The 19,502-nt window shown below is 45.7% G+C and overlaps 1 protein-coding gene across 2 annotated transcripts in view; it reads left to right on the top strand.

Annotated features, from left to right (window-relative positions):
• LOC138651819 (putative oxidoreductase YteT) overlaps positions 1-19,502 on the top strand; it is a 242,781-nt gene that overhangs the window by 110,154 nt on the left and 113,125 nt on the right. The gene's annotated exons all lie outside the window — the stretch shown is intronic.

Here is a 19,502-nt window from a genome sequence, read left to right on the forward strand (position 1 = left end):
ACCCATAAAGCGACTGTTCAAACCAAGCACATGTTCTCAGTGCACCCTTGGTGTGGCCAAACATTAAAGTGCACCTTCCCACCTGCTTTTTTTCCCTTCTATCTCCTCTCTCCTATTATTTGATTGACAGCTCTGAAGGGCAGAGATAGATGGAAAACAAGTAGGTGGAAAGGACCACGTAAATGTTTGGTGTATCGAGCGCCTGTACTTGGTTTGAACAGTCATTCTGTGCTGACGGATTCTCTTTAAGATGGCTAATTAGCCATGGGTGGAGAGGGTTGGACCCCCCTGATCTAACGTTGATACTGTGTGTTAAAGCTAGACCACTATTGCACTGTTTTAAGAGATTTTTTTTTTTATGTACAAAGCTCCGTATCTCCTTTATTAACATATAATTGAATGATACCATTGTGGTTGTGTGCAGCCACCACTAGGGGGAGCCAGTGTATACACTGTATGCAGTGCTCTCCAGAGCTCCCTCTAGTGGTGTCTACAGACATTAGATTGTTGTGTGTCCTTCCTTAGGCTGCAGTTATGACGTTTGCTTCCCACAGCTTCCATCCATGATATTATATATCTATAACGTCAGCCAGCGAGAAGATAAATGCCCTAATGTTTTCCGATCAGTCGTTGGGACAGTCAGATGATAGTTCTGCTTGACATCTGTGGGTCAACCACGAGAGAAGGCGCGGTGGAGGCAGACGGACAGATAGACGCTGCAGGACATAGTGGTTTCCTATATGAATGGCGGGAACTACAGAGGATGCCTTCTGCGCCCGCGCTGCACTGATGTCATTGGCTGACACTGATGTTTCTGTGCATTTACACTAATATCAAGTGACTGGTAATGACGAGTGGTCGGTGTAAATGGACTGTAGTAATGGACGTTTGTCTAGAAATGTGCGGTGCGATCAGTGATGGTCTTCAGCACTAACTCATACACCAGTAACGCCATTAGCTGCTGGGACTTATGTGGGAGGATTGCACTGGAAATACGGAAAACGGAGCGTCCCGCACACGTCACCTGGATGAATGAGTGCGCTTACTATGTGTGCATCGATATATTCTATTATAGGATATTTTACTTTCTGTGTGATCCCCAATCTAATACAGTGGAGATATACTAGTGACGCCTGTACGTAAAGCGTGGTAGGGGCGTCCTGCGCCCACCGAGATCAGCGCTGCGTGCACGTATCCTTCCTGCACATGCGGACTGTCAGAAGGAAGGTCCTCTCCTGGGCCCACCGCGCGGAGCGAGCACAGCTCACTGGCCACTGTGTCACTCAAGGAAAGAGGTCAATTACACCTACAGTGCGGTATACAGTGTTGTGCCCAAGCTGCTGCAGAACATCATAACACACACCTCAGCTGCTGCAGAACATCATATCACACACCTCAGCTGCTGCAGAACATCATAACACACACCTCAGCATCATAACAAACACCTCAGCTGCTGCAGAACCTCATAACACACACCTCAGCTGCTGCAGAACATCATAACACACACCTCAGCTGCTGCACAACATCATAACACACACCTCAGCTGCTGCAGAACATCATAACACACACCTCAGCATCATAACAAACACCTCAGCTGCTGCAGAACCTCATAACACACACCTCAGCTGCTGCAGAACATCATAACACACACCTCAGCTGCTGCAGAACATCATAACACACACCTCAGCTGCTGCAGAACCTCATAACACACACCTCAGCTGCTGCAGAACATCATAACACACACCTCAGCTGCTGCACAACATCATAACACACACCTCAGCATCATAACAAACACCTCAGCTGCTGCAGAACCTCATAACACACCTCAGCTGCTGCAGAACATCATATCACACACCTCAGCTGCTGCACAACATCATAACACACACCTCAGCATCATAACAAACACCTCAGCTGCTGCAGAACCTCATAACACACACCTCAGCTGCTGCAGAACATCATAACACACACTTCAGCTTCTGCAGAACATCATAACACACACCTCAGCTGCTGCAGAACATCATAACACACACCTCAGCTGCTGCAGAACATCATATCACACACTTCAGCTGCTGCAGAACATCATATCACACACCTCAGCTGCTGCACAACATAACACACACCTCAGCATCATAACAAACACCTCAGCTGCTGCAGAACCTCATAACACACACCTCAGATGCTGCAGAACATCATAACACACACTTCAGCTGCCTCAGAACATCATAACACACACCTCAGCATCATAACAAACACCTCAGCTGCTGCAGAACCTCATAACACACACCTCAGATGCTGCAGAACATCATAACACACACTTCAGCTGCTGCAGAACATCATAACACACACTTCAGCATCATAACAAACACCTCAGCTGCTGCAGAACCTCATAACACACACCTCAGCTGCTGCAGAACATCATAACACACACTTCAGCTGCTGCAGAACATCATAACACACACCTCAGCTGCTGCAGAACATCATAACACACACCTCAGCATCATAACAAACACCTCAGCTGCTGCAGAACCTCATAACACACACCTCAGCATCATAACACACATCTCAGCTGCTGCGGAACATCATAGTACACACCTCAGCTGCTGCTGATCCTCATAATACACCTCAGCTGCTGCAGGACTTCATAATGCATACATCAGCTGCTGCAAAACCTCATAATACACACCTCAGCTGCTGCAGAACATCATACACACCTCAACTGCTGCAGAACCTCATAACACACCTCAGCTGCTGCAGAACATCATAATACACTATAGATGCTGCAGGACCTCGTAATATACCTCAGCTGCTGCAGAACATCAGAAGAAACACTGCAATTTCCATGAGACCAGTAACTAATGCTGAAATAATTTGCCTACCTAAAAATCCGCGTGTTTTTAGTGTAGAGAATCTTTTTGAGCGTTCGGGCCCGGTTCATCATTTGTGACTTTTTTTATGTCACTTTTCTTGTGGGATTTGCTGACATTTTTTTTCTTGCATCAAATTCATCAACGTGGCGCTCAATGATTCACGACTTTAGCAGAAAGTAAGCAAACAATGGCCCTAGATTTCTATCCTGAACTGTTTTGATAACTTTTTAGCGCCAATATTCCTGACTTTTTTGAAAAGTGGCAAATGATGAATCGGCCGAAAACCTGTGGAAACCCTGAACCACGCACACCGCGGTGAACCAAAAAAACACAAAACTGGCAAAACATATAAACTAGACTCCAATAAGGCTCAAATGGAGAAAGATGAATGTGGTGCAAAAAAAGCAAGGCCCAAAACTCCCAAAACTCAGAAAATAAACAGTCGCAGAGTCGATAATGAATCTGGCCCTTTTGTTTTCAGTATTTACCATTGATTTCAGTGGCACACACTCGATATACAGTAATGTACTGTACCGTAATACTATAATATAATGTTACTGCAGTGTCGCAGTGCCCTCTGCTGGCGGCTCTGGGTACAGCTCTGCTGACATGACATGACAGTGACGACCATCAAATCCTAGAAACCTCTGGAGATGTCGGGTATTTTATTATCTGCCGCCCCAGAACCACCCACCATTGTCCCAATGATGAAGCGCAGCATTTCACACATGCTTTATACCATTCCTGAAGCTAAACAAGAAAGCAGAGGTGTGAACAGAGTCTTATATATGTATCTGATCAGGGGCGGACATACAGGTCCTTCTCAAAAAATTAGCATATAGTGTTAAATTTCATTATTTACCATAATGTAATGATTACAATTAAACTTTCATATATTATAGATTCATTATCCACCAACTGAAATTTGTCAGGTCTTTTATTGTTTTAATACTGATGATTTTGGCATACAACTCCTGATAACCCAAAAAACCTGTCTCAATAAATTAGCATATTTCACCCATCCAATCAAATAAAAGTGTTTTTTAATAACAAACAAAAAAACCAACAAATAATAATGTTCAGTTATGCACTCAATACTTGGTCGGGAATCCTTTGGCAGAAATGACTGCTTCAATGCGGCGTGGCATGGAGGCAATCAGCCTGTGACACTGCTGAGATGTTATGGAGGCCCAGGATGCTTCAATAGCGGCCTTAAGCTCATCCAGAGTGTTGGGTCTTGCGTCTCTCAACTTTCTCTTCACAATATCCCACAGATTCTCTATGGGGTTCAGGTCAGGAGAGTTGGCAGGCCAATTGAGCACAGTAATACCATGGTCAGTAAACCATTTACCAGTGGTTTTGGCACTGTGAGCAGGTGCCAGGTCGTGCTGAAAAATGAAATCTTCATCTCCATAAAGCATTTCAGCCGATGGAAGCATGAAGTGCTCCAAAATCTCCTGATAGCTAGCTGCATTGACCCTGCCCTTGATGAAACACAGTGGACCAACACCAGCAGCTGACATGGCACCTCACACCATCACTGACTGTGGGTACTTGACACTGGACTTCAGGCATTTTGGCATTTCCTTCTCCCCAGTCTTCCTCCAGACTCTGGCACCTTGATTTCCGAATGACATGCAAAATTTGCTTTCATCAGAAAAAAGTACTTGGGACCACTTAGCAACAGTCCAGTGCTGCTTCTCTGTAGCCCAGGTCAGGCGCCTCTGCCGCTGTTTATGGTTCAAAAGTGGCTTTACCTGGGGAATGCGGCACCTGTAGCCCATTTCCTGCACACGCCTGTGCACGGTGGCTCTGGATGTTTCCACACCAGACTCAGTCCACTGCTTCCTCAGGTTCCCCAAGGTCTGGAATCGGTCCTTCTCCACAATCTTCCTCAGGGTCCGGTCTCCTCTTCTCGTTGTACAGCGTTTTCTGCCACATTGTTTCCTTCCAACAGACTTACCATTGAGGTGCCTTGATACAGCACTCTGGGAACAGCCTATTTGTTGAGAAATTTCTTTCTGGGTCTTACCCTCTTGCTTGAGGGTGTCAATGATGGCCTTCTTGACATCTGTCAGGTCGCTAGTCTTAGGGTACCGTCACACAGTGAAATTTTGATCGCTACGACGGCACGATTCGTGACGTTCGAGCGATATATCTGTGACGTTCGAGCGATATCGCAATGTCTGACACGCTCCTGCGATCAGGGACCCTGCTGAGAATCGTACGTCGTAGCAGATCGTTTGAAACTTTCTTTCGTCGTCTAGTGTCCCGCTGTGGCGGCATGATTGCATGGTGTAACATATATCGTATACGATGTGCGCATAGTAACCAACGGCTTCTACATCGCACATACGTCATGAAATTATCGCTCCAGCGTCGTAGATTGCAAAGTGTGACAGCAGTCTACGACGCTGGAGCGATATTGTTACGACGCTGGAGCGTCACGGATCGTACCGTCGTAGCGATGAAAATTGCACTGTGTGACGGTACCCTTACCCATGATGGGGGTTTTGAGTAATGAACCAGGCAGGGAGTTTATAAAAGCCTCAGGTATCTTTTGCATGTGTTTAGAGTTAATTAGTTGATTCAGAAGATTAGGGTAATAGGTCGTTTAGAGAACCTTTTCTTGATATGCTAATTTATTGAGACAGGTTTTTTGGGTTATCAGGAGTTGTATGCCAAAATCATCAGTATTAAAACAATAAAAGACCTGACAAATTTCAGTTGGTGGATAATGAATCTATAATATATGAAAGTTTAATTGTAATCATTACATTATGGTAAATAATGAAATTTAACACTATATGCTAATTTTTTGAGAAGGACCTGTAGCATAGGTGCAATCTTTGTCATCCCCCCCCTCCCTAAATAAACCAAAAAAAAAAACCTAAATTCCTGGTGCAGATGTGAACGGAGCCTTATATATACATTTGATATCCCCGGGGCGTATGTAACGGCCCCGTAAATAACCGTAATTACTATATAGCCTATATATACATGACGGGAACAATAAGCCTGGCCGATCTGGTTCTATAGCCGTGCACATACATATGAGGGCGGCTCCTTCCAGGAATTCCCTTCTGGTGCTATCGGCCACAGATGCCGTGGAGTAACCTGATCCTGAGCCCTGTGCTCGGTTTCCTCCTCAGCTATTATTCCACAGGTCTTTATTGTGAAACACTTGTTAATGATTGTTCACACTGCGCTTCTCGTTACAATGGGCGCAGGCCAACAGGCTGATGCACTGCTCTGTAAGGTAACATTTGGTGGCAAGAAATGGGCTCAGAAAGTTACAACCACTTGTGTTGACCACTTCTCCAAGCAGTTGTCATTTCCCGTCCCCCACTCCTCCTGGTGTACCCCTGTGTCCCCCACTCCTCCTGCTGTACCGCTTGTGTCCCCCACTTTTCATGATGTACCTCTGTGTCCCCCACTCCTCCTGCTGTACCCCTCATGTCCCCCACTTTTCATGATGTACCCCTGTGTTCCCCACTCCTCCTGGTGTACCTCATGTGTCCCCCAGGTTTCCCAGTGTACCGCTGTGTCCCCCACTCCTCTTGGTGTACCCCTGTGCCCCCCACTCCTCATGGTGTACCCCTGTGCCCCCCACTCCTCCTAGTGTACCCCGGTGTCCCCCACTCCTCCTGGTGTACCCCTTGTGTCCCCCACTTTTCATGATGTACCCCTGTGTTTCCCACTCCTGGTGTATCCCTTGTGTCCCCCACTTTTCCTGGTGTACTCCCGTGTCTCCCACTCCTCCTGGTGTACACCTGTGCCCCCCACTCCTCCTAGTGTACCCCTGTGTCCTCCACTCCTCCTGGTGTACCCCTGTGCCCCCCACTCCTCCTAGTGTCCCCGGTGTCCCCCATTCCTCCTGGTGTACGATTTGTGTCCCTCACTTTTCATGTACCCCTGTGTTCCCCATTCCTCCTGGTGTACCCCTTGTGCCCCCATTCCTCCTGGTGTACCCCTGTGTCCCCCACTCCTGCTGGTGTACCCCTGTGCCCCCCACTCCTCCTGGCGTACCCCTGTGCTCCCCACTTCTCCTAGTGTACCCCTGTGTCCCCCACTTTTGATGATGTACCCCTGTGTTCCCCACTCCTCCTGGTGTACCCCTGTGTCCCCCACTCCTCCTAGTGTACCCCTGTGTCCCCCATTCCTCCTGGTGTATGCCTGTGTCCCCCACTCCTCCTGGTGTACCCCTGTGTCCCCCACTCCTCCTGGTGTACCCCTGTGTCCCCCACTCCTCCTAGTGTACCCCTGTGTCCCCCATTCCTCCTGGTGTATGCCTGTGTCCCCCACTCCTCCTGGTGTACCCCTGTGTCCCCCACTCCTCCTGGTGTACCCCTGTGTCCCCCACTCCTCCTAGTGTACCCCTGTGTCCCCCATTCCTCCTGGTGTATGCCTGTGTCCCCCACTCCTCCTGGTGTACCCCTGTGTCCCCCACTCCTCCTGGTGTACCCCTGTGTCCCCCACTCCTCCTAGTGTACCCCTGTGTCCCCCATTCCTCCTGGTGTATGCCTGTGTCCCCCACTCCTCCTGGTGTACCCCTGTGTCCCCCACTCCTCCTGGTGTACCCCTGTGTCCCCCACTCTTCCTAGTGTACCCCTGTGTCCCACACTCCTGGTATTTCCCTGTGTCCTACTTTGGCCCCTCAGTCCCTGCACTAAGCACCTTTTTCTGACCTAGTTTACGCCTTTTTTTTAAACAAATATATTATTGCTCTGCTCTATTGACGAGCGAACATCAGGAGAAAGTGCTGGGAAATTGTATCTTCCAGTCAGACAAAACATGACCGCTGCAGCCAATCACCTGATGCTTACTGCTATGGATGGAAGCTAGGAGACCAGTGGTGGACACTGGCAGCAGTGTGGAGGAGTGGTGGGGATCCTGTAGATGACTAGGCATTTTGTTTAAGTGGTTATCTCACGATGGTCATGCCCGATAGTTCCCACAGGTGGGACCGATATCTATCTTCAGAATTGGGGTCTACTGATCACCCAATTGGCTGATGTCCGACCACCAGTGAGCGCAGTGGAGGCGGAATATCTTCCGGAGGTGTCCATTCATTGTCACCTCTGCACTCATTAGGGGTTGGACATCAGCCTGGACGGGTGATCGGGGGACCCTGTTTTTGAGATAGATGCGGGTCCTGGAGTTTTATGATTACTATGGGCCCATTCTTCAAATAAAAAAAATAGTGGACAACCCCTTTCATGCAGATCTGTAGGGTGAATTTTCTCTCTGATGTGAGGGCAGCATATTGAAGTCTGGCATAGTCATGTAAGGAGCTCGGCTCCCGTGCTTCTGGGTGGTCCATCTTCTGGGTGGTCCATCTGCTGTGTACACAGGCGCCTATCAGTCGCCAGCATGATGGCCGGTCATAGGACGAGAGGCTGCCCTCGACAGCACATTCAGATGATCTGCATATATAAATTATCAAATTTAGATATATTGTCATTAAAGGGAACCTGTCACCCCCAAAATCGCGGGTGAGGTAAGCCCACCGGCATCAGGGGCTTATCTACAGCATTCTGGAATGCTGTAGATAAGCCCCCAATGTATCCTAAAAGATGAGAAAAAGACGTTAGATTATACTCACCCAGGGGCGGTCCTGCTGCTGGTCCGGGTCCGGTGCCTGCCATCTTCATCAGATAACGTCCTCTTCTGGTCTTCACGCTGCGGCTCCAGCGCAGGCGTACTTTGTCTGCCCTGTTGAGTGCAAAGTACTGCAGTGCGCAGGCACTGGGCTTCTCTGACCTTTCCCGGCGCCTGCGCACTGCAGTACGTTGCTCAGCCCTCAACAGGGCAGACAAAGTACGCCTGCGCCGGGCGTATTTTGGGGGTGACAGGTTCCCTTTAAATCCATCCTCATAGTGATATACAGGACTTCTACTTTGCCCATATACTTCAAGATTAGAAATAGCCTTGACAGATGTCTATGGTGGGTTCTAGTCACAAGGGTGGATGCACCTCAATGGTGTAAAGACCTGAAAATCTGGTTTCTATGGAGAAGAGAGCAGGTGTGTGGTGCAACACGTCATAAAGTGACTCACATGAATGGCCCTGATAAGGGACACAAAACACAATGTCCTGCATTGTGTATGATCTGGTGTGACGGCTGTTGTGTGTTAGTCAGAGTGGTGCGATTGAAGACGAGGCGGCTCTGAAGGCTTCTTATTTAATCTCTGGTGCATGTAAGTAATAGGTTGTATATACAATCCTCAACATAGAAATTATAAAACCGAGAAGGAGAAGTCATGGAATTATAAAAATCAAGGGATGGAGAGATGTTGCTGATCAAACAAAAATGGAGAAAAACTTTAAAAAAATGTTGATTTATTCAGTATGAATCACATGCACAAATCCAGGCACTTACAGTTATGAGGATATTAATGGTTAGGAATGTTCTGCCCCTGAATGCACTTGGACAAATCATCAAGATCTTCTGCTGGCAGCTTCCTTTGCAGTTGCCGACCAATGACTTCCCAGACGTTCTACATGGGAGACAAGTCCGGAGACGCTGCAGCCATGGTAGCACATTTAGGCCACACAGTACCACTCACAGTACCACCAGCAATAGGCGGCCCAGCGATGTTGGTGCTGAAAATGACCATTGATTGGCTGAAACCTCTGGAGGTGACTTATCCTGTCTGAGCACAAAAGTATCGAGTAGTCAGGTGGCTCCCGTCCACCTAATTTATGACTATGTGTGCTTTTTGGTGCCTTTTCAGCCTCTTTAACCTCACTTTATCATGGCTAACTTTATAAAGGGCATTATAGGGTTTTTAAGCCAAATTCTATTAATGACGAGTACCCTGCATAGATGATCACTATTGAATTGGTCGGGGCCTGATACCCAATCCCCAGCAATCTACTATAAGATTCGGCAGCAGGCGGATGTAAACATTGAGCGGAGCAGCCCAGCGATGTGTAGTGGCCGCGGACAAGAACTACAGATCTATTCTCTTGAATCGGAGCTGATCTGAAGGACTCGGCAGTGGCTGCTACACACTGAATAGAGTTGAATGTGCAGCTCTGTTCAGTGTCTACATCCAGCTGCTGATCGTGCAGGTGCCGGTTGGCAGACCCCCTCCAATTTGATATTAATGACGTATTCGGAGGATGGGTCATCGATATTATTTGCCCAGAGAACACCTTTGATTAATTTGTCCCCGTAGAGATAAGTGGGTCCAATACTGGGAGCAGACATTCTTCTCTGGTCCGTAGACTCCACTCTTGCGTTTTGCCTCCTTTTCTTCTTTGTGCCTTTTTTTCTTTCCTCCATTTTTTTCCTGATTGTTTCATTTAAAACTAAGCATCGGATGGGTTGGTTGTCTGCAATCACCTTGTAAACTGATATACCTTCTGCTAATCAGATGGGTGAGGCCGGGACAGAAGGTGAGGAGGCGTCTTTCCCCCATGGAGGAAACAGAAGCCTTGGCACCAAGATGGCAGACAGCCACTGTCATAGAACACGGCTTGTAGAAGCTTCTTTAGTTCTGCCATTCATAAAAATCACTAAATTCTCATCACAAAACTTCACCTGCAGGTTAAATCTGCGCCTGTCGAACAGCTGCGAGACATGCAGCTGCAGTGACTCCGAACGTATTTTTCGAGCACTCCGAAAACACTCTGTTAACACTCGAGCATGCTCAGATAACACCTTATATCCGAGCACGTTCGCTCATCACTAGTTGCAAACTCTCTCATTGGAACATCAGAACAAGTTCACTTACGAATTCTCAGTTAACTCTTTCCGCAGCCAGCAATAGACAGGGCAACCCAGAGGATACAGAAAGGAAACTATTATAAACTTTTAATAGAAACCAATTACAAAAAAAGATTTTTTATTCAAAAATACATGCATTTAAAGAAAAAAAAAAGTATCCCAAAGACAGCTATACTACTACCTGCAGCCACCACTAGAGGGAGCACAGGAGATTATCTATATATATAATTGCCTAAGGGTTTTTCCGTCTGTCTGTCTGTCTGTCCTGGAAATCCCACGTCTCTGATTGGTCGAGGCCGCCAGGCCTCGACCAATCAGTGACGGGCACAGCGACGATGATGTCATAAAGGATGTAGACATCCCGCGTCTGATTGGTCGATGCCGCCAGGCCTTGACCAATCAGCAACGGGCACAGTATCGACGTAGATGTCATAATGGTTGCCATGGCGACGATGATGTCATAAAGGTTGCCTCGACCAATCAGCGACGGGCACAGTCTGCCGCGAATTCTGGAATCATCATTGTCCATATACTACAGGGACATGCATATTCTAGAATACCCGATGCGTTAGAATCAGGCCACAATCTAGTTACTCAATAATAGAGCAGTATGTGCTAAGCTCTTAACCCCTTACCGGCATCGGACGTACTATACCGTCCGATGCCGGCTCCCCTGCTTTGATGCAGGGCTCCGCGGTGAGCCCGCATCAAAGCCGGGACATGTCAGCTGTTTTGAACAGCTGACATGTGCCCGTAATAGGCGCGGGCAGAATCGCGATCTGCCCGCACCTATTAACTAGTTAAATGCCGCTGTCAAACGCAGACAGCGGCATTTAACTACCGCTTCCGGCCGGGCGGCCGGAAATGACGGCATCGCCGACCCCAGTCACATGATCGGGGGTCGGTGATGCTTGTATATTGTAACCATAGAGGTCCCAGAGACCTCTATGGTTACTGATCGCCGGTGGCTGTGAGCGCCACCCTGTGGTCGGCGCTCACAGCACACCTCCATTTCTGCTACATAGCAGCGATCAGCAGATCGTTGCTATGTAGCAGAGCCGATCGAGTTGTGCCTGCTTCTAGCCTCCCATGGAGGCTATTGAAGCATGGCAAAAGTTAAAAAAAAAGTTTAAAAAAATGTGAAAAAAATAAAAAAAACATAAAAGTTTAAATCACCCCCTTTCGCCCCAATCAAAATAAATCAATAAAAAAAATATCAAATCTACGCATATTTGGTATCGCCGCGCTCAGAATCGCCCGATCTATCAAATAAAAAAAAGTATTAACCTGATCGCTAAACAGCGTAGCGGGAAAAAAATTTGAAACGCCAGAATTACTTTTTTTGGTCGCCGCGACATTGCATTAAAATGCAATAACGGGCGATCAAAAGAACGTATCTGCACCGAAATGCTATCATTAAAAACGTCATCTCGGCACGCAAAAAATAAGCCCTCAACCGACCCCAGATCATGAAAAGTGGAGACGCTACGAGTATCGGAAAAGGGCGTAATTTTTTTTTTTTTTTTTAGCAAAGTTTGGAATTTTTTTTCACCACTTAGATAAAAAATAACCTAGTCATGTTAGGTGTCTATGAACTCGTTCTGACCTGGAGAATCATAATGTCAGATCATTTTTAGCATTTAGTGAACCTAGCAAAAAAGCCAAACAAAAAACCAATGTGGGATTGCACTTTTTTTGCAATTTCACCGCACTTGGAATTTTTTTCCCGTTTTCTAGTACACGACATGCTAAAACCAATGATGTCGTTCAAAAGTACAACTCGTCCCACAAAAAATAAGCCCTCACATGGCCAAATTGACGGAAAAATAAAAAAGTTATGGCTCTGGGAAGGAGGGGAGCGAAAAACGAACACGGAAAAACGAAAAATCCCCCGGTCATGAAGGGGTTAAGCTCCCTCTAGTGGTGACTGCTGGCAGTAAAAATTTAATTGTTTGCTATGTATTAATTTATTATCTGTTTTCAGTTTTTGGAAAGGTTGAGCTTTCACCCCTATACGGGTGTATAAAGAAATTAATACATATAGAATTTTGGACTTAATATGTTGTTATATGGTCATAATGTAAAAAGTGCATGTGGATCTCTAGCTGTTAATAGCTTTTTTTAAATGTATTTTATTTACTTCCGCAGCACTTTACATTCATTGTCATCTCTGTGCCCATTGGGGCTCACATTCTTAATTCCCTATCACTGTGTCTTTGGAGTGTGGGAGGAAACCGGAGTACCTAGAGAAAACCCACGCAAACAAGGGGAGAACATACAAACTCCTTGCAGATGTTGTCATTGGTGGATTTGTACCAAGGACCCCAGTGCTGCAAAGCAACAGTTATAACCACTGAACCACCCTACGGTGCTAACCACTGAGTCACCATGCTGTCCGACAGCTACAAATACTTCTGAGTGTCTGGGATCTCACCTGAGATGTCTTAGCATTGCTTACGCTTGGCCCCAGGATCCTCTTCGGTGACACCAGGATAAGAATCATATAGTTGTCACTTGAGTTCTGGGTCAGGAAATTGTAATTTACACACAACGCGATGGTCTTGGTTGTGATATTTGATTTTTCTATAATAAGTATCACTGCATTGTGACATGCATCACGCCGCAGTGTTGGCTGCTGCCGCACTGGGTGTTCTGCACTGATTCATAGTCTCAATTTTAAGAGAAATAGGTGCCGTTTCCCTTTAAGAGGCAGATTTACGAGCAGTATCTGACAAGGGTTGGGATGCGTGTTCCCGTGATTAATATTTTGGCTAGAGGGGAGATTTGCCTCTCTATAGGAGTAGCTGCTGTGACATTTGTGAGTTGATGTTGGATCTTTTAGTGTCAGCTTGCTGGATCAGCTCGGTTTATAGCCTGAGGCTTTGTCGGTCTTCATGACTCTTTCCCTTTTGCCTTTAGGCCCAAAAAATATATTTTTCCTCTTTGCAGTTAAAATTTGCCCAATTGCAAAGCTGTAACCAGAAGTGACCTTCTATATGAATGGCTAGCAAAGGAATTTATAAAGGTGGTCATGGACTTAAAGGGGTTATCCAGGACTTTTTTTTTTTTTTTACTGTGAGCCTAAGATCTAACAGGTAGATAGTTGCTAACTACCTGCCTGTTGTGCCTGGCGCAGATCTCTGGCTGCACAGATCAGTCATAGATCTCTCCTTCTGGTGACTCTACGGCTTCCACCGATGTAATGTTCACCGAGCAGCAGCTTCTCAACCGCTCTGCTTTGTGGACAGGGCGTGACTGCTGACGTCATTCTGATTGACAGCCGGCTCCCTGCTTTCTAACTGCGGGAAGCTGGTGGTCAATCAGCATGACATCGGCAGTCACGCCCTGTCAGACGTGGATCTTCTGAATGGCCGACAGGAGCCGGTCAGTGGCCAATCTGAGCTGACGCCGGAAGGAACATAGTTGTAGTTGCTAACCAGTCAACTTTGCTAACTTTTGTCAACTTTTGTGAAAACTTTTCAAACTTTTCGATATCCATGTAAAAGATTGTCGGATTGCTTTACGGCTTGTTACACTTTATCCCCAAAAAATAAAACATTGCACAGAACATGATGATTATGATCATTACCTCCTGACGTCTTAAGTAGAAGAACACCTCATCTATTCTCACCAGTCTTTAATATGGAAGGGAGAACGGGGGCGTCAGCCGCTCCAAACTGTGCTCCCCCCCAATGTTGGATCATATTTTAGTGCCAGATCCCCATGCCTCCTTCTCTTTCCAAATCTACAGAGAGTATTGGTTGGCGAAATTTTCCCTGAGTGCCGTTCATCGATGCACTTACTCCAATTTTGGTAAAGTAATAGTGTTTACACCGATCACAATGTATCCAAAACTCAACTGTACAATTCTTTTTCTCACAACCGCAACATCCAATTTACCCAAATTTTTTGCCACATTTCTAAAACAGTGGTAAAAAACTACATTTACTTTATATTTGGGGTAGGGAGACATAAAGGGACACTTTGCCCCAAGTCATCATTTGTTTTGTTTTTTTAAGTTTATTCTATTTTGTCTTGTGGTGTTTGTTGCCATTTTTTTTGCACCAAATTCTTCAAACTGTCACACTCGGTTCTAGAATTTTGTGCAAAGTCAAAAATGGCGTTGATTATTTTACTATCTTTAACTGTTTTGAGACTCTTTAGCACAAAAAGTCACACATTTTACAAACTTTAGCAAAAACTTCACCAAAATAAATGACAATCAAAAACACTCCAGGAGAGGGAACTGGAGAACATTTGCATCAAATTTTGCTACTTTCCGAAAAGTCACAATTGATAAAAACAGCTGGAAATTCTAAACTTCCCAAAACGAGGCAATTCCATATAAAATAGACTTTTAAAAAAGGCGCAAACTGCAAGAAAAACTAGATGCAAAAAAAACAGCAAAAACTAGACAAAAAACAGGAGCAAATGCAAAAATGAATTGCGGCCTTTGTTCTATGTCCAGCGGGAAAAGATGCGGAGGTCTTTTTTTGCACTGATGGTCCCAGCAGATCACATCCAGACAACTATTTTTAGAGTGTCTGGGTGTTTAATCCTATGTTGTCAACTTGCCTATGTCTGTTCAGCCGAGAATGTGCAGCAGGTTTACAGCTTTCACTCTACAGGTCCAAACAAGCTGCTGAAGACCTGCCGCACATTCTTCTTGTAATAGTGTCAGAGAACCAGTTTTGTGCCCCCCAGGGTACAGCATCCCCCATTCATAAGTCTTGTGGCCGTATGTTTCCGCGCTTCTTTACTGCAGTATCTGCTACTGTTGCTTTAGACGATCGTTTGGAACCAGATTTTTGGTTTTCTTGTTACCTTGTAAGATACTGTAACTGCTGAACAATGGCCAGAAATGATACAATATGGGTGTCCTGGTTTGCTGGCTTGGGCTATATTCACATGCAATCCAATTAATATTTGTGCACATTTTTGGGGGGAATGTTGCTGCAAAGAACACAATGGAACTGCATAGTGTGAATGAACAGCAGTGTCAAGTCTCTGTTCTCGGGTGTCCTGGGACCAGGGGCTCCTTCCCTGTCCTTAACACTAGGGAGTGCCCTAGCTTGCCCTGCTCCCCGGATTACTTCTGATGGTGAAGATGCCAGGGCTGCGTACCTTGTCAAAGCTCCTCAATCCGCCCTCAGTCTGTAGCCTTCCCCCCACCCAGGGAAGAGGGGAGTAGTAGTGTACCGTAATGCACCAACCAGACTAACAAGGTAATACGAACAGGGGAAGCAAAAAATACCAAACATACAAATATACTCACACATATAACAGAGGAATGCATCGCAGAGGGGAGGATGGGGTTAAACCAAAGTAGCAGAAGAAAGGGAATTATCACACACTCAAAACCCAGCAACAGTCACAGATAAATCCACCAATCGCCTTCTCCTGTAATAACCAACAACAACCTCCAGCCATGCAGCATAAGCTAACTCTGACAATGAGTGCTAGCCAAGACCCACATTATGTAGTAGATGGCAGTGGCTAACAGTGCACATCTGAGAGCCTAAATGCTCCAGGAGCTCTCAAAAGAGCAGATTAACCCCTGCACTGTCAAAGGAAATTTACACCGTTCAATAAGAGTGTGAGGTGCTTCAGTGCAGGAGTAGGAGAAATCAGACGCTGCGGTCTTCTGGCTCCTCTCTGTCGTGGTAAACCCGTGACAGTACTCCCCCTTCAATGAGGGATCTCCGGAACCTCAGAACCGGGTTTATCAGAGTTTGCTACATGAAAAGACCGGATAACCCTGGCCGCTTGGACATCAAATGCTGGTACTCACATCCTCTCTACAGGACCGTATCCCTTCCAGTGTACCAGACACTGAAGCGACCGACGAGCTAAGCAAAAATCAACGAACTTGGCTATTTGAAATTCCAAATTTCCATCCACCATGACAAGAGATGGTGGCAGCGGTGATGGTACAGAGGACGCAACGTATTGTTTGAATAGAGATAGATTAAATACATTATGGATCCTAAAAGTGAGCAGCAAAGCAAGGCGGAATGCTACAGGTTTGACAACGGCCAGAATCTTATAAGGGTCGATGAACCTGGGGCCCAGTTTCCAAGAGGGAACCTTCAACATAATGTTTCTTGAGGACAACCACACCAAGTCATCAACACACAGGTCCGGACCCACCAAACGTGTCCAGTCAGCCATACTCTTGTACGTGGACACCAACTTCCTCAAATTATCAATAACCCCCTGCCAAACGGATGTAATAGTTGATGAAAGTCGTTCTTCTCCGGTAATCCAGAAGAACGATTCCTATTAAATGAGCTGAACTGAGGATGAAACCCGTATGCCCCGGAAAACGGGGACTTACCAGTAGACTCATTACAATTATAATTTACCACAAAATCAGCTAGAGGTAACCCAATCCTCCTGATTCTCACACACAAAATACCTAAAATAAGTCTCAAGATTCTGGTTAACCCGTCCAGTTTTCCCATTAGACTGTGGGTGAAATGCTGAAGAGAACGACAGGAGGATCCCCAAACCAGTGCAAAATGTCCTCCAAAATTTGGAAATATACTGCACCCCCAGTCCGACACAATATGAAAATCTGCGCCAAGGTCTTGGCGTTAGATAAAGCGGGTAACGCGAAAAAATGTGACAATTTACTGAATCTGTTCACCACCACTAAAATTATAGTATTGCCTGTCGACACGGGTAGATCAGTGATAAAATGGACCGATAAATGAGTCCAAGGTCTACTGGGAATCGCCAATAGCGGGAGAGACCCCGACGGACGATTATGAGAGGTTTTAGAACGCGCACAGACACTGCAGGTGGCTACATACTCTTTCTTTCTCTCTTTATTTCTGTCTCTTTCTTTCTGTGTCTCTTTCTCTCTTTTTATCTTTTCTCTCTTTCTCTTTTTTCTCTCTCCTTCTTTCTTTCTCTCGCTCTTTCTTTCTCTTGCTCTTTCTTTTTCTCTCTCTCACTTTCTCTTTCTTTCTCTCTCTCTCTTTCTCTTTCTTTATTTCTCTTCTTTCTTTCTTTTTTCTCTCTCCCTCCCTCTTTCTTTCTCTTGCTCTCTTTCTCTCTCTCACTTTCGCTCTTTCTTTCTCTCTCTCACTTTCGCTCTTTCTTTCTCTCTCTTTCTTTCTCTGTTCTTTCTTTCTTTCTTTCTTTCTTTCTCTCTTCTTTCTCTCTTTCTCTTTCTTTTTTTCTCAAATTCAAATTGACATTGTCATGACCAAAATACAATTTGGGCAGTAATAGTCCATTCGAGGGTCTTGCGTTCCTCTCAGCTTTATCATCTTTCTCTCTATCTCTTTCTTTCTATTTTCTCTCTCTCTTTCTCTCTCTCCAAACCAAAGTAGAGAGCAGCAGATTGCTTGTGCTAATCTATAGGAAATATATAAACTATAGGGCAGTATGGTGGCTCAGTGGATAGCACAGCAGCCTTGCAGCGCTGGAGTCCTGGGTTCAAACCCCACCAAGGACAACATCTGCAAAGAGTTTGTATGTTCTCTCCGTGTTTGTGTGGGTTTCCTCCGGGTTCTCTGGTTTCCTCCCACATTCCAAAGACATACAGATAGGGATTCTAGATTGTGAGCCCCAAATGCAGTTTTCCGTTTTCTCAGTGAGTGATGGCAGGTTTCCGGCTTTTTACCGCAGTCAATAACGGCTGAAGAAATAGTCAAACACAACAGCATAAAGTCGCTCTGTGCAGCAGACACGGGTGGGAGCGGGATGACATAACATCATTTCCTCATATTCTGCACAATGTCGCGTCTGCTGGGGACCGATAAGGGGACGGCTGTGCTTCCTCTTACAGGATCAGGGCCTGGACAGCTTTCTCTTCCAGCACAGTATCATAAATGAAGACCGCATGGAAATTAAAACATTCTCCATTTTCTGCCTGCCTCATTATTAATTCATGAATATCGCTTCCAGTCAGTGATCTGCAATTCCCTCTGCAGAATGGAGATGTTCTGGGAATATTGTCAGCTCATGATATCTTGCTCAGCGGGTATATCCGTAGGCTCAGTGATGCATGTACAGGGCGGCACCGCTTCCATACAAAATGTTATTTTATATATATAATAAAAGGACAACAAAATGTAATCCATAGATAAATGTGTAAAAAATATCAAATCAGCACGGATGGAAGTGGAGCAGAATTATCTGTTACATGTTACTGCCATCATTTCAGTTTTCTCCTAGAACATTTTTTATTTATCACAATTCTATTTAGTTTTTTAAATTTTATTTAACTAAATAGGTACAATTCTCTGCCGATTAACTACATAATTTTACTGCCTCCTAGCCCAACACGCCCCCAGCACTGAAAAAGCAGCTTTCTGCCTATGCACAGTACACACAGAAAGCAGTCAATCAGTGGTATGGGGGGGTATGCAAAGCTTAGCATTTAGAGCACTGCAGAGGAAACTGTGATTGTATCCCAACTGCTGCACCCAGTAAACTAATTGACACATTGCTGTATTCAGGGTCTCTGCCCCTACATCATGCTGTGCTGCTATCAGATTACATAGCAAAAACCCACTGATATATTCGCTTTAACCCCTTAAGGACCACCGATTCGCCTTTTTACGACGGCAGTTAAGAGCACTTATTCTTCAGCTCCGCTTTTTAACGGCACTGAGAAATCTATATATATAATTGTCTAAGGGTTTTTCCGTCTGTCTGTCTTTCTGTCTGTCTGTCTGTCCTGGAAATCCCGCGTCTCTGATTGGTCAAGGCCGCCAGGCCTCGACCAATCAGCGACGGGCACAGCGACGATGATGTCATAAAGGACGTAGACATCCCGCGTCTGATTGGTGAAGGCCGCCAGGCCTCGACCAATCAGCGACGGGCACAGTATCGACGTAGATGTCATAATGGTTGCCATGGCGACGATGATGTCATAAAGGTTGCCT

Source organism: Ranitomeya imitator, chromosome 10, assembly GCF_032444005.1.
Source record: "Ranitomeya imitator isolate aRanImi1 chromosome 10, aRanImi1.pri, whole genome shotgun sequence".
NCBI classification, from domain to species: Eukaryota; Metazoa; Chordata; class Amphibia; order Anura; family Dendrobatidae; genus Ranitomeya; species Ranitomeya imitator.